This window comes from Bos indicus, chromosome 21 (genome assembly GCF_029378745.1).
Source record: "Bos indicus isolate NIAB-ARS_2022 breed Sahiwal x Tharparkar chromosome 21, NIAB-ARS_B.indTharparkar_mat_pri_1.0, whole genome shotgun sequence".
NCBI classification, from domain to species: Eukaryota; Metazoa; Chordata; class Mammalia; order Artiodactyla; family Bovidae; genus Bos; species Bos indicus.
The window spans coordinates 49461741-49477180 of NC_091780.1; the positions used below are offsets into that span (position 1 = coordinate 49461741).

Here is a 15440-nt window from a genome sequence, read left to right on the forward strand (position 1 = left end):
GTGGTAGGCGGAGACTGGGCGTGACTGGGCGCGACTTCCAGAAGAAGGGCGCGCCCGCTTGCCGGTAGGAAAGAGAGACGAGGCACGTGATTCCTGACGCACGTAGGCCGGTGGGGCGGGGCGGGAAGCGCTGGCGGTGCCGGCAGATGGGCGCCCTCTCCCGTCGTTCAGAGACCACTCAGTCCAGTCAAGTCTGCAAGTCGGTTATCTTGGGGGCTCTGGCGGTCGAAGTGGCGTTAACTCGCGTTGGTGCGAGAGGTCGCGACGCTTTTCATTATACGCTTCTCTCTTTCTGGGCTGAGGGCTCAGAGCCAGAGTGCTGGCTTGTGTCTTTCCTAGCCGTCTCGCCTGCCCCGAGTGTTGTGGAGAGTTTCTGAGAGAGAGCCCCTGAGAAGGGGAGCGGGCGCTTTCGCGGGCTCACTCGGAGGGGCTGGGTAGGGAGAGGAGCCGCGCGGGCCGGGGCGGCGGCGAAGCCGGACCGAGGTCGTCAGTGGACGCCGCCACCCCTCGGTCGGACCTCGAAGTGGACCTGCGCGCACACCTGGTGTGCGGGGAAGGAATGAGGACAGCGCCACCCTTTGGATTTAGAGAGACAGGCGAAAACAAGGCAAATGAGTTAGATCTGCTGGTTGATAATCGGCGTCTTCTCTGGTCTCCGAGGGAGGAGGCTCCGCGTTCCCTGTTTTGAGGCCCTAGGTGTAAAGAAGCTGGTTGTTACGGTGAAGGTTTTCTTTAGCTTGGCTGCCCTCGCTTGAGAGAGGGATTTTCGAAAGAGTGTCCGTTAACTTCACCACATCTTGAAAAGTAGTAAACTGGTTGTACAGGGCAGTGAAGTCAGAAGGGAACAGGTAATTTTATGTAACAATTGAGGATTGCATTAGTGGGCTGCCGCTTCAGAGCCTTAACTATGATCTTGAAACAGCCTAGTTCTCTTGTAATTAACTTCACGAAACTGTTCTACAAGATATTTTTAGCTCTTTGAGGGCAAAATTCTCCATTCGTGATGCTTTGATGCCTTTTGGTGTCTTGTTGCCTGTGATACTGAGTTGTTACCTCTGAGTTACGTGTCTTTCGGTAGCTGTAAAAACAACAAAAAACCAACAACAAAAAAATGCGTTCCTTCGTGGTAGATCACGTCTCTGAACCTCTTGTCTGCAAGAGATTTTTCTATGTAATTCTTCTTATAATTATGAATGAATTAATGAGCAGTAATGGAAACAGCAATGAATTAGGAAGTTGAGACTTGGATTTGAATTTTTTATTTTTTAAATTCATTGAAATATTTTGAAGTGGACCATGGGTATCTGAATCTCCCACTTGTAAGTACTTCAATATGTATTTCTGAAAACATAATAGTATATTACAAAAATAGTGTTATCACACTTAAGATAACTTCTGTTATCTTCAAGTTTATCTAGTTATCTCCCCAATATTCTTTATAGCCATCTTGTCCAAACCAGGATCCAGTTAAGGACCATATTTGTTTTTGTTTATATTTCAAAATCTCAATCTAGTCACCCCTACTTTTTTTTTTTTTTTTCTCTGATTAGCTAAGAGGAGGCATATTGTCCTGGAGAATATCTTCCCTTCTGTAATTGTTTGACTACTTTCTCTTGGTGTTTAGCTTATAACTCTAGTACCTGAAGTTCTAATAAACCTGGACATTTAATGCTAATGGCTTGATTAGGTTGGTGAAGTCTCCATAAAGCAAAGTAATCTGTGAGGTATGATGTTTTCTGTAAATGTTCAACTTTGCCTTCAACCATTCACTTAATGGCCTTAATAATAATTGATAATTCTTGCCTGAATCATAATTTTATTATAGGCTTCAAAATGATAATTTGTGTTTTTTTTTTAATTCCATCTACATTTATTAATTTGCATTCTTCCTCTCTATTGGAGAAGCTTTCTGTCATAAACTGGCAGCATTTCATTACCCTGAAATACAGCTTTTATCAGAAAGTCAGAAAAAATGTTTAGTTATTTTTCTTTTATTACCAGTTTTGAAAGTTATATGACCTCAAAGAGTGACAAATGAGTTTTTCTAGCTTTTTAAAAATTTTTCTAAACATCACATTCTTAGGATTTTTATGTTTTAAACATTCTTTTAGGTTCTCAAATTTTAATACTTCTAGAACTCCTCACAAAGAAATCTATGCAACTGTTATTGTAATTTTAAACAATTCCATGGCATTTTATTTTTTGCAGGAGGCTGAGGCTGAATTTTAGTCTTTTTTACTTTTGTCAGGATTACTGGATAACATTTAAACAAGTTATTTAACCCTTTGGGGCCTCACTTCCTTCATTTGTATAAGTTCTGGCAAGGTTCCCTGCAGCTCTAATGTTCTCTGACTTTAAAAAAGAAAACATCCTATTTTATTGAGGTATATTTTTCATATATAATTCATTCAAGTATACACATTAATAATTTATTTTATCAAGTGGTACAACCAACACTATAAATCAGTTTTAGAACATTTTCATCTCTTTAATAAGATTCCACATGCCCATTTACAGCTAATCCCCACTTCTACCTCCAGGCAACCATGAATGTACCTTCCTTTTCTGTAAATTTTACTTTTCTGAACATTTGATATGAATGGACTCATACAGTATATGATCTCTTATGTCTGTCTTCTTTGACTTAGCATAATGTTTTTGATCTTGTGTCATTAATTCCTTTTATTATTGCTAAATAGAATTTCATTTTATTTATGGTTTACTCATTTACCAGTTGATTAACATTATTTGTTTATTTATGGCCACTCTTAGTTCCATGATCAGGGATTGAATCCCAGCACTGGTAGTGAAAGCACCAAATCCTAACCACTGGACCCCCAGGGAATTCTCTGATGAACATTTAGGTTTCTAGTTTTTGGCTGTTTTGAATACCATTTCTTTAAATATTCGTTTGCACGTCTTTTGTGGACATATGGTCTTGTTTTTCTTGAGTAGATACCTAGAAGTGAAAATGATAGGTTGTATGATAGTTCTATGTATAACTTTTGGAGAAACTTAGAGCTGTTTTTATAGTGACTATCATTTTCCAGTCCTAACAGCTATGTATGAGGGTTCCCAGTCTCTGATTCTTTGATGATCTGGAGATATTCTCTGATTGATCTGAGAATGATATTTTTCCTTATTCTTAGTGTTTTATTGGCAACAAACTACCCTCTCGTTGTTGTTTTGTCCTACTGTTTTGCTTCCCCATGGCCTGTAAGCCCAGCAGACTCCTCTGTGTATGAGAGTCCTCAGGCAAGAATACTGGAATGGGTTTTCCTCCAAGGTATCTTCCTGACCCAGGGATTAAAACTGCATCTTCTGCATTCGCAGGCAGATACCTGCCTTAGATACCACTAATAATTTTTAATTATTAGGGATAGTTCCTAAAGGAAATAAAAATACAGATAGTCTCCAAAGTAGGTGATTCTGCTTATGATTTTTTAATTTCACAGTGATGTGAAACCGTGATGTGCATTCAGTAGAAACCTACGTTTGATTTTCTCCAGGCTTGTCATATATGGTATGATACTCTTTCGTGATGCTGGACAGTGGCAGTGAGCCACATATCCCAGTTGCACCACAATATTGAGGGTAAACAACCAAATACCCTAAAAAAATTATGTTTTTCACTTTTAGAACAATGTACAATCAATCACATGAGATATTAAACACTTTATTATAAAATAGGCTTGTGTCAGATGATTAGCCAACTAAATATAAGTGTTCTGAGCATGTTTAAGGTAGCCTAGGCTAAGCTGTGATATTTGGTAGGTTCAGTTCAGTTCAGTCGCTCATTCGTGTCCGACTCCTTGTGACCCCATGAATTGCCCTGTCCATCATCAACTCCCGGAGTTCACCCAGACTCACGTCCATCGAGTCAGTGATGCCATCCAGCCATCTCATCCTCTGTCGTCCCCTTCTCCTCCTGCCCCCAATCCCTCCCAGATCAGAGTCTTTTCCAATGAGTCAACTCTTCGCATGAGGCGGCCAAAGTACTGCAGTTTCAGCTTTAGCACCATTCCTTCCAAAGAACACCCAGGGCTGATCTCCTTTAGAATGGACTGGCTGGATCTCCTTGCAGTCCAGGGGACTCTCAAGAGTCTTCTCCAACACCACAGTTCAAAACCATCAATTCTTTGGCACTCAGCTTTCTTCACAGTCCAACTCTCACATCCATACATGACTACTAGAAAAACCATAGCCTTGACTAGACGGACCTTTGTTGGCAAAGTAATGTTTCTGCTTTTCAATATGCTATCTACGTTGGTCTTAACTTTTCTTTGAAGGAGTAAGCGTCTTTTAATTTCATGGCTGCAGTCACCATCTGCAGTGATTTTGGATCCCAAAAAAATAAAGTCTGAGACTATTTCCACTGTTTCCCCATCTATTTCCCATGAAGTGATGGGACCAGATGCCATGATCTTCGTTTTCTGAATGTTGAGCTTTAAGCCAACTTTTTCACTCTCCACTTTCACTTTCATCAAGAGGCTTTTGAGTTCCTCTTCACTTTCTGCCATAAGGGTGGTGTCATCTGCATATCTGAGGTTATTGATGTTTCTCCCAAGTATATTAAATTGTTTTTGACTTATGGTATTTTTGACTTATGATGGATTTATTGGAACAGAACCCCATTATAAGTCAAGGAGGACCTCTGTATCAATCTGCTATAAAATAAAATGCTGCTTCTTAGTGTTGTTTTTAAATTTTTAGTTTCATTTAATATGAAAATAATTTAATTTTCATATTAAATGAACGATGGTAGGAATACTATTATTAATAACATTGAGCTAAGACATGAATTAATAAGATATGATTACGCTCAGTTACGATTGAAAAACAGTGTATTTCAGGGACTTCCCTGGTAGTCCCGTTCAAGGGGTGCTGGTTGGGGAGCTAATACTTCACATGCCTTGTGGCCAAAAACCCAAAACATTAAATAAAAAGAAACTATTGTAACATGTTCAATAAAGACTGGTCCACGTCTTTAAAAATGGTCCACATAAAAAATTCTTTAAAAAAGTACATTTCAATAATGGTGTACAATTTATTTTATTAAGCCAGAATCTTTAATATTAATCCATTAAGCATGTATTGAGTATGTATGTTCTTAACATGTAAAATGACTTAGGTTGTTTCTCTTGACATTTACTATACTACATAAACTATAAATTATTTTGGGGAAACTATTTTTGAGAAAGTAACAAATTGACTTCTTTAAAGGACAGAATGAAATCACATTTTGTGAAGTTTTAATGTCGGAATGTGTAATGTTGGATGTATAATTCAAAGTGTGGGAGGAAGTACTGACGTTATGAAGACCATAAGTACTCAGTAGTACTAAGCTTCTGGTTCCAAAAGTGACACATTGTCTCTATGGCAACTCCTCATGCTTATTTGGATTTGAAACCCAGGCAACAAATAATGGATAAGAGTATAGCATCAAGATGGATATGGACCCTGGTGGGGTGGTATGTGTGCCTGCTGATGGTCAAGTGTTTGTCCTGTTTCTCTTGTTATGTTTATTATGATTGATTTTTTTGTAGAGATACCTTAATTCTTGTTAATGTGTTTTTCTGGAGAAAAACATTCAATGTTCTTATGTTCTTCCTTTTCTAACATGCTAAAGTTAATGCTTTTTCCAATTTGGTTATTAGGATATTAAATATATTTTCCCTCTGGCTTTCTCTGCATTGCCAAACAGTAGTTATAAAAATATACTGAATCATTTGAAATTTCAATACAGAAAAAATCTGTGACAAAAATTTTATGTTAATTACATTATGAAAAGATGTTCAAGGCTACCAGTAAACATGCAAGTTGCCTAAATTCAAACATTTTTTGAAAGAATTTTTTTTTTTTTTCTGAGCAGGGTATGAGTTTCAGACACTGCTGGCTGGTAGAGATGATGTAACTTCCTTCCAGTTATCTATTAGCTGCATCCATAAGTTTACTTAGAGGCACAGGAGCCTCCTGGGAGATTAGAACTGATAATTTGATTCTTCCTCTCCACCCTTGCCTGAGGGATTGGGATGGTTCCTAGAGAGGTTGTATTACAGGAAAAAGAGACAAAGAACTGAAGGACACTTCTTTAGGGTAGGAAAAGTCTGCACTGCTAAGCTGGATGCAGGACAAAGGACCAAGTCTTTTTTTTTTTCCTGTTAATAGTTGCACCGTGTTGTTGATGTCAGAACTGATCTTAACCAAGCCACTCACAAGTTGGTTGTGCAAGTTTGTGAAGTGGAAGATCTATATCAATGGAGAGATTGATAGCTCATATCCTAAAGGCTTATATCCACCTGCAATGCAGGAAACTCCAGTTCTATTCACGGGTCGGGAAGATTCCCCTGGGGAAGGGGTAGGCTACCCATTCCAGTGTTCTTGGGCTTCCCTGGTGGCTCAGATGGTAAAGAATACACCTGCAATGTGGGAGACCTGGGTTTGATCCCTGGGTTGGGAAGATTCCCTGAAGGAGGGCATGGCGACCCACTCCAGTATTCTTGCTGGGGGAATCCCCATGGACAGAGGAGCTTGGTGGGCTACTCTAGCAAAGAGTCTGACATGACTGAGTGACCAAGTACAGCACATCCTAATGGAGTCAGGAGCAACAGGGGAAGAATTGGGTTCTCAGCAACATAATAGGTAGTGGGGAGGACTGTGGCTTACCAGAGGATGCTTTTCCCAATGGGAAACTGGGCTCTGTGTTTCCAAGTTTACTAATTTATCAGGAGAAACTAAAATTCTAACTTTTTAAAAGATGAAATGTCTTGATTTTCAGCTTTCACATAAAAAATATTCTGTAGGGCAAACATAACCAGATTCAAGCAAAACCAGAAATCTGGCAGGATGCCGGATTACAACTTCTTAACCAAAGAACTTTCATGTGTGTGGGCTGGAGCCACTTTGTGTTCCAAGAGCAGGGCCTGCTAGCTAATTCCTGTGTTTCAGTTCCACTCCTTCAACTATTTTATATATATGTATTTTCATTCATTCCTTTCAGAGTTTAAAGAAAAAAGAAAAAGAGGTTTAACTTGAATGTCTTATTTTTATAGCATTACTATTTTCTTGCCTTTAATTCAAGAGATTGAATGTTTCTATAGGTACCTTTTGTAGTTAAAAGCTGAATATTGCTATCTTTAATGCAAGTTGATACCTTGACTTCTAGTCAACATCAGTAATTGACTGATTTTAATTATCTTGGTTCGAATTGTACAGCTTATATTGTGTATGGGCAGTATCCCACAGTTACTCCAAGGGTGCTGTCTCTAAGTAGTCATTTTAATTGGGTTCCTTTAGTTTCTTTACTAGTTTATGTAATGCGGGGATTTTTTTTTTTTTCATTTTCTTTTTTTAGAGATACTTTAGGGAGTTTTGAGGACATCCATACGCATACATTAGAACACACCTGAGCCTCCCCGGAACTAGATGGGGAACTAAAAACAGTAATTAATTGTTCCATGGAAGTGGAAGTGAAAGTCGCTCAGTCGTGTCCAACTCTTTGCGACCCTATGGACTATACAGTCCATGCAATTCTCCTGGCCAGAATACTGGAGTGGATAGCCTTTCCCTTCTCTAGGGGATCCTCCCAACCCAGGGAATCGAATTCAGGTCTCCCACATTGTGGGCGGATTCTTTACCAGCTGAGCCACAAGGGAAGCCCAGTTGTTGCGTAGTCTCTCCTTTTCAGCAGGCGTCCTTTGCTCTTTTCTTTTGCATAGGGCCCAGCTGCCGGCCCTGACTAGTTTACATGGTCTTCTAGTTCAAGTATCTACTTTCATTTGCAAGTTTATTCTTTGTCTCCAGTTGAAGTTCGTGTGAAGATCTCACTGGATTATTCTGGAAGATATGCCACAAAAAAGTTGATCATATTCCTCTTGATTGGCTTACTTTAAGGTGAAGTGTCCTGCCCTAGTCCATTTAGCTGAGTTAAGGAGGATGTAGTAATGTGCGGAGTGCTTTAGGCAGAGGGATGTGGGGATTTGGGTGAAGAGAGGAAGGAACTTTGTTCAGAACAGAATGTGGGCCAGCATCTATCTGCTCATCTGCTCGATACCATGGCTCAGTAATAACCTTTGATCCAGAGATGCCTGGAACTCTGTATTGAACAAAATTGGTCTAAGCTGTCAACAGATCTTTTAAATAGTTGTTGAAAAGTGTTTGGACAGTCTTTTTGCCTTTCCTTACTGCTTGAATATCCAGCAGACTTCCAGGTTATATGAGTTGAGTAGCTACGAGACTCTGCCATGAAGAAATACATTCTTAATGTTCAATTACGGCAAGATTCTCAATGTAATATCTAACCTTTGGAAAAATCTGTTAAGCTTTTTAATTGCTGAAAAGGTGAAATGAAGTAAATATTTTCATGTAGTAAACTTTAATTGAAGTGTTGCTTTGCTCTAAGATAAAGAAGTTTCACTTGATTTGCTAACTCTGATCAGTTTTGGAGGGTGAGGAGTACTGTATTGAGATGAATTTTGGAATTTGAGATTGTTCCCTTGTGTTACTGGGCAGAGTGCCATGTTTGATTTGTGATGTCCGCCATGGATGGAAAGAATTGTTGACCTGAATGACCTGTGTTTTATTTGTAGTTTGGGTTAATTATTGTTTAAATAATCTATTAGTGTTGGTTTTCTATCTTCCTTTTGTTGTACCTATATACTTTTTGGTGGGTAGTATTCATATCAATTCTCTATATTGTGAGTAACAGCAGATCACTTAAGTCTTTAAGTTTTATAAGTAAATTTTTCCATATTAAGAATTCTTTATGGCAAAAGTGATGTTAAGTAAATTTCTAAGTATTAAATTTATTAGCCCCTAACTGCATTCTCTAGGAATGTGAACTACTTCTGCATTTGTACTGAATATAAAGGGGAGACTCATACTTTTGTACCACAATGAAAGTATAAGTTTCCTTTCACTTACACAATTTTTTCCATGGTATTCAGTTTATATATAGGAATATTCTCTCATCTCTGAAGTCTAGCATTTAAGGGAGAAGTTTCTAGTAGAAATTCGTTACTTTTTTTCTTAGAGTAATACGTGAACATGTCAACAAAAAAATGTAGTACAACAGTACTTTTGATGTAAAGCAACAGTATTCCTTGCCACTAGTTGTTAGGCCTACCCCCATAAACAAACATTTGAACTAATTTATTGTTTGTTCTTCAGGAAACTTTAAATTATTATGCTTTTACCTACACTCCTTGGTTGATTAAACACCATCTATTTCCTCCACTTTATAAAAGATGAAGATTTAGTTCAGTTACTTCCTTTTCCCTCCCCCAATTCCTACCAGTGTTTGGTAGTTAATTGTAATTTTAAGTTTTTTTCGTGTGTGTGTGTATATACACACATACAGTTACATATATATTTATTGAGGTAACATTGACTTATTATAATATGTTGTAATATTGGCTTATAATATGTGTACAGCATAATAAATTGACAACTTTATGCACAGCAAAGTGCTCACTACCAAAAAGTCTAGTTTCCATCCATCACCATACACCCTCTTTATCCATTTGTTTTCTCCCCAATCCCCTTTTCCTCTGGTAACCAGCAATCTGTTCTCTGTATCCATGTGTGTGTGTGTGTTCTGTTTATTTTTAAAAATATTCCACATGTGGGTGAAATCATACAGTATTTGTCTTTTTCTCTTTGGCTTGTTCATTTGGCATAATACCTTCAGGTTCCCTCCATGTTGTACCAGATTGCAAAATTTAATCTTTAATGTCTTGGTTCTTATATTAATCATCTTTGACTGCACAGTAGTCACAATCTTTGTGTGCAGGAGAGTGAATTGTGACAGATTAGGTAACTGTTCAGCAGATATTTACTTCTTGGCCAGAAGAACTTGGGAAGAAGTGACTGCACCAGTTCTGAGCCTAGGCTTTAGGAGCTGTTAAATGTTTCCACTTGCCACTCTGGGAGTTGCCAATCTTTGCATAATAAAACAGGTTCCAGGCATCTGCTGGCCACTGTATAGCCCTAGATAGAAACACATGGGAAAGATGTCAACTTGATCTACAGCCTGAAACAGAACTGCCCCAATTGACTTAAGTAATTTATTTCTCGAAGTGAGAAATACATGCTTATTTTTTTATGTTATTGATATTTTGTGTTTGCTTATTTTGCCTGAAAAGGTGATTAATTTAAAAATGGGTACCTCAGAGTGGGGTGCAGCTATAACAGAAACTTCAATTACATACCATTGGCTTTGAAACTGGTTGGTGGTTAGCAAGGAAGCCACTACAGGAGGCTGGGAAAATGGTGAATTGTGTTACGTAGTAGCAAAACTTTTGATAAACTGTTGTCTGTGGTATCATGGAAGGCAGTTTAACTAATGAAGTTGCAGTTTTGGACAAGGAAATTTGTTGGCGGAAAGTTGAAAGCATGTGCTAGTTGCTGTTGGCCACACAGGGTAAGGTACTACAAGAATAGTTCAAGCTACCACATCTGACCTCTTGGTGATAATCGTTCATGTCCCTCCCATTCCAGTGACCTAGTTCTTTGTCCTAATATGCATGTGTGATGGAACATGCCAGCTGTCAGGCTCTCCTTTAGTGTGGGTGGATAGAAAGCCGACTGTTAGGATGCTGATATTCCAAATGCCACAAAGAGGAAGGCCTGCCTCTGGGTTACTAAAACCGAAGCTTAATTTTTCTGTTGATGTTTTCCCCTTCCTCCTTTTCCTATTTCCTTTTTAAAAAAGAGGCTATCGTTAGTAAGTGTGCTATTTGCCGAAACCAGTAAACCTGAAAATTCAATGGCTTAACAAAAAAGCATTTTAGTTTTTTGCTTCTTTAGTCGTCCAATGAGGGTCTTCTCAGCAGGCAACTTTCCTTCCTGTGATTTTAGTGTACTGAATTTCTTTTGTGATTCTGCTATCCTTAAAATTCCTTGTGGTTCTCTGTCTCCTAGAGGAAGGGAAGGAGAGAATGGAGAAGACACTTCATTGCCTGGCAGGGAAATGACCCATTACTTCTATTTCATTCCATTGGCTAAAACTAGTCATATGGTAGTACCTAGGTACAAGAGGGCTCTGAGAAGGGGTGGGTGGTTTGGCTAAGCAGTTCCTTCTTGGAGACAACTTTATCTTATAGAAGGAGGTGTGTTAATTTAGGTTGATAGTTGAACATCTTTGCCACAAAGGAGAGTTATCTTCTTGTTATTTTTGGTTAGGGATAAATATTAGGCTTCCATGTATGCTTTGTGAGTAGAGGTGGAAGAGGAAGATAAATGTGGAGTATTTGACTGGGTACAGTTTTTCTATATTCAGGTATTCTGGTTGTCTCTGTCCTTAGCTACTCCCTTCTTTAATGACCCTTTGAGACAGCTCCTCGGGTATCCCTGAGCCTAGAATCCCTCTGGGGTTCCAGGGGGCAGGTCAGCTTTCATCTCAGTTGCAGCTTCCTCCTATTGTAGTCTGTTCTGTTTAATTTGTTAATACACTCCTGTCTGTTTTTGTCTTTCAGAAATTCTTTGCTGGCCAAATCTCTTGCTGGCCAATGATCAACTCTTTCCAAGCTGAGTTTTCTTTACTGTTATACAGGTGAAGTATCTGTACATTGTTTTTTATTTTAAATTTTAGAAGTCAGGTGTAGTAAATATAGAATATTTTCAATTAGTACCTCTAACAGAATTTCAAGTATTTTTTAACACCTGCTACTTAATGAAGATGCTTTCCATCCATCATCTACTGAGCACTTTTCCAGGCTCTGGAGGACATGAGAAAAGGTCTAATATATAACACTGTAAGTGTAAAGTCCCTCCTCAGCCGGGCCACTCCCAGCTTACTTTTTCAAAGACACTGATTCTATCATGGTACTTCTTTAGAAATATTTGGGACTTTTTCCTCACTTATCTTTCCCTCTGTAAGCCCTACCTGGCTCTTAGTTCCCTCTCTCGCAGTACATGCCCCTCAAGTAAGAGCGATTCAGTTCATTGTGTCAGCAACATGCCATGTCATTTCTCACATCTGTGCCTTTGTACATACATGTAGTGTCCACTTTCCAGAGTTACTGTCCCTTTCATATCTGAGTCCTGCTTAAACAAATGATGAATTCAAGTTTCAGTTTTTTTCCAAATAAATGAATATTCATTAATTTAAACCCTGAGTTGTTTAGATATATGCTGTTCAAAGGGCATTCTGTAAATTCTTTTCCCATTTAGGTTATTGCAGAATATTGAGCAGAATAATCGAATCACCTTGCTAAACACCTGCAATTAACGCAGCATTGTTAGTCAACTATGCTCCAGTACAAAATAAAAATTTAAAAACAAAATGAAAAAACCCAAAGTGCAGTCTGCAGACTGATAGCAGTGTGTGGACTATTACCACTGTGCTGAAATATAAGTACAGAAATTAAGAATAAGCTTTAGAAACTTTTATAGGAATTTGACAGAGAAATTATATGCCTGTCAAATTTATAATAAAATTTGGTTTCTATTTGACATGTTTAAAAAATTCTGGTAATTCATTTAAATTTCATTTTATAAAAGGCTCAGTCCACAAAGGATTAGAAAAAATTTTTAAATGGCATTTTACCACAGATAGTTCAAGAAGCATTTATTGGGGCTACCTTAGTGGCTCAGTGGTAAAGAATCCACCTGCCAATGTAGGAGATTGTTTCAATCCCTGGTCCTGCAAGATCACACATGTGGCAGAGCAGCTAAGCCCATGAGTCACAACTATTGAGCCATATGCTGCCACTGCTGAAGCCTGTGCTTAGAGCCTATGCTAGTGCACTGCAAGTGGAGAGTAGCCCCCATTTGCCACAAGTAGAGAGAAAAAAAAGAAACATTTATTTTAGGCATCTTGTGGGATATTAGTTCCCTACCAGGGACTGAACCCAGGTCATAGCGGTGAAAGTGCTGTGGACCACCAGGGAATTTCCAAGAAGCACTAATTTAGACTGCAAAGATTATGAGTATTTAGCGATGAAGAGATTAGAAGAGGATTTCACAAAGGGCACAAAGGAGATGAGATCTCTTTTTGAAAGGTGACTGAGATTCAGATGGTTGTAAAGCTCTGTGGCATTTCTAGCAGGAATAACGAGGTTTTGGATTACAAATGAAGAGAGTTGTGCTATTAATAATATGATCTGTGGTGACGAAGGAGAAAAAGGGTCCTAGCAGAGTATATGAGACTAGTTTATAGTTTTAATCACACAGAATCCTAAGGTGGTAAGTTTGGAACTCACAGCTTCAGTAAGGGAATTTGTACTTATTCTTTTGGTGGAAATTGCTGCATCTGAAGAGAAGCCTTAGCATCTTACTTGACTCTGCTCTGATTATATTTCAGGACTATCATGAAGATGCATTGAAAGTTACACACACTGGAGGAGTGTGATATCCCTTTCAGTTGGTAATCTTCCTGTCGTGAAAGTTGCTTGCCAGCTTTACTTTTGAATGAACACAGTAAACACCAAGGTGAAAATATCAATGAAAAAAATCTACTCTCCATACTATGTATATTTCCCTGTATGTTCTGAACCTGCTTATAGCCACCTACCACAGTAGTCTGTAGTTTCTGTTTGCCAAACTATTAAAAGTCTTAGTTACAATCATATTTTTTTTTCTACTGTTCTATCTTGACTTTCCCTTCAGCTCTTCTCAGGATTGAGATATGGAAAGATCCTTCTGTCCTTTACCACACAGTTCCTTTGTCAGGAATTCCAGGATTTCCTCCAAGTTTGCAAGTATGTATTTGACTTAATTCCTTAATTTCAACACTGACTGTTTCATTTTATGTTTTCCTACTTTTGTAATTAGGTTGACTCAAATAATAAATAAAGATTTTATTTATTTTTTACTTGAAATATAGTTGACATCAATATTATCTTAGTTTTAAGTGAAAACAGTGATTTGACATTTATATACATTATGGGCTTCCCCAGTGGCTCACATGGTAAAGAATCTGCCTGCAATGCAGGAGACACAGGTTTGATCCCTGGGTAGGGAAGATCCCCTGGAGAAGGAAATGTCAACCCACTCCAGCATTCTTGCGTGGAAAATTCCAAGGACAGAGTAGCCTGGCAGGCTACAGTCTTTGGGGTCGCAAAGAGACACACATGACTGAGCGACTAACACACACATACATTATGAATTGATTACAACTGTAAGTTTTTTAACCAAATGTCACCATACATATTTATTACAGTATTATCAACTGTGTTGCTTGTGGTGAACATTACGTCTTGGTTACTCATTTGTTCAGTAGCTGGAGGTTTGTATTTCTGAATCCCCTTTACCTATTTTACCCAGCCCCCACCCAGTTCCCCTCTGGTGTGCACCAGTTTGTTATCTGTGTCTCTGACTCTGTTTCTCTTTTGATTTCCTTTGTCTTGTTTTGTAGAGTCCGTATATAAGTGAAATTGCATGGTATTTGTGATTTCTCTGACTTATTTCACTTAGCATAATACTCTGTAAATCCATCCTTCTTGTGAAGGTTTGTCTTCCCAGTTCTAGTGCCACAAGCTAGGAAGCCTGACAAGGGGCTCAGACGCCTTACTCTCTAGGGTTAATGTCTGCGGTTGTGATACCCCTCCTAGTTGTGGGTTGCTGCACTAGGGTGAGGGTTCTGTGCCCCTCGTACCCATTTTCTTTTATATCTTTAATTGTAGAAAATGTATTCTGCTAGTCTTTAAGTCATTTTCAGAGATAGTTATTCTATATGTAGTTCTATGTGTGTGTCCGTTGGAGAAGATGAGCTTGGGATTTTCCTACTCTGTCCACCATCTTGATCTTCTAGATCCAATCTGATAAAAATTATTTTCAATTAAAAAAACTTGTTTTTATCTTGTTCTCTATTTTCCTTTGTCAGTTTTATCTTGGATCACAGCTTTTCTTCTTACTGAATTACAGTGATAGGAATTCAGAGACATGGAATTAAAAAGAATATTGATATAATCATTGCTTCTGGAGAATTAGCATTACAGTACATATATGAGCTGAATTAGTTTTTTTTTGTTCTGTAGTAAAATATACATAACAAATTCAGACTTAAATTGAAGAAAGTGGGGAAAACCACTAGACCATTCAGCTATGACCTAAATCAAATCCCTTATTATTATACAGTGGAAGTGAGAAGTAGATTTAAGGGACTAGGTCTGATAGACAGAGTGCCTGATGAACTATGGACGGAGGTTTGTGACGTTATACAGGAGACAGGGATCAAGACCATCCCCAAGAAAAAGAAATGCAAAAAAGCAAAATGGCTGTCTGAGGAGGTCTTACAAATAGCTGTGAAAAGAAAAGAAGGAAAAAGCAAAGGTGGAAAGGAAAGATATACCCATTTGAATGCAGAGTTCCAAAGGATAGCAAGGAGAGAGAAGAAAGCCTTCCACAGCGATCAATGCAAAGAAATAGAGGAAAACAGTAGAATGGGAGAGACGAGAGATCTCTTCAAGAAGATTAGAGATACCAAGGGAACATTTCAT

The 15440-nt window shown here is 38.4% G+C and overlaps 1 long non-coding RNA gene across 7 annotated transcripts in view; it reads left to right on the plus strand.

Annotated features, from left to right (window-relative positions):
* The first annotated feature begins 67 nt into the window (after positions 1–67).
* The window catches only part of LOC109575385 (uncharacterized), a 59133-nt gene continuing 43760 nt past the window's right edge, over positions 68–15440 (plus strand). For 5 of the 7 annotated variants that reach the window (XR_011562675.1, XR_011562677.1, XR_011562674.1 and 2 more), the window contains exons 1-3: positions 68–11551; positions 13304–13431; positions 13609–13700. This is a non-coding gene — a long non-coding RNA (uncharacterized lncRNA). The remainder of the gene's footprint in view (positions 11552–13303; positions 13432–13608; positions 13701–15440) is intronic. The other 2 variants (XR_011562678.1, XR_002183218.2) reach the window with 2 other exon arrangements.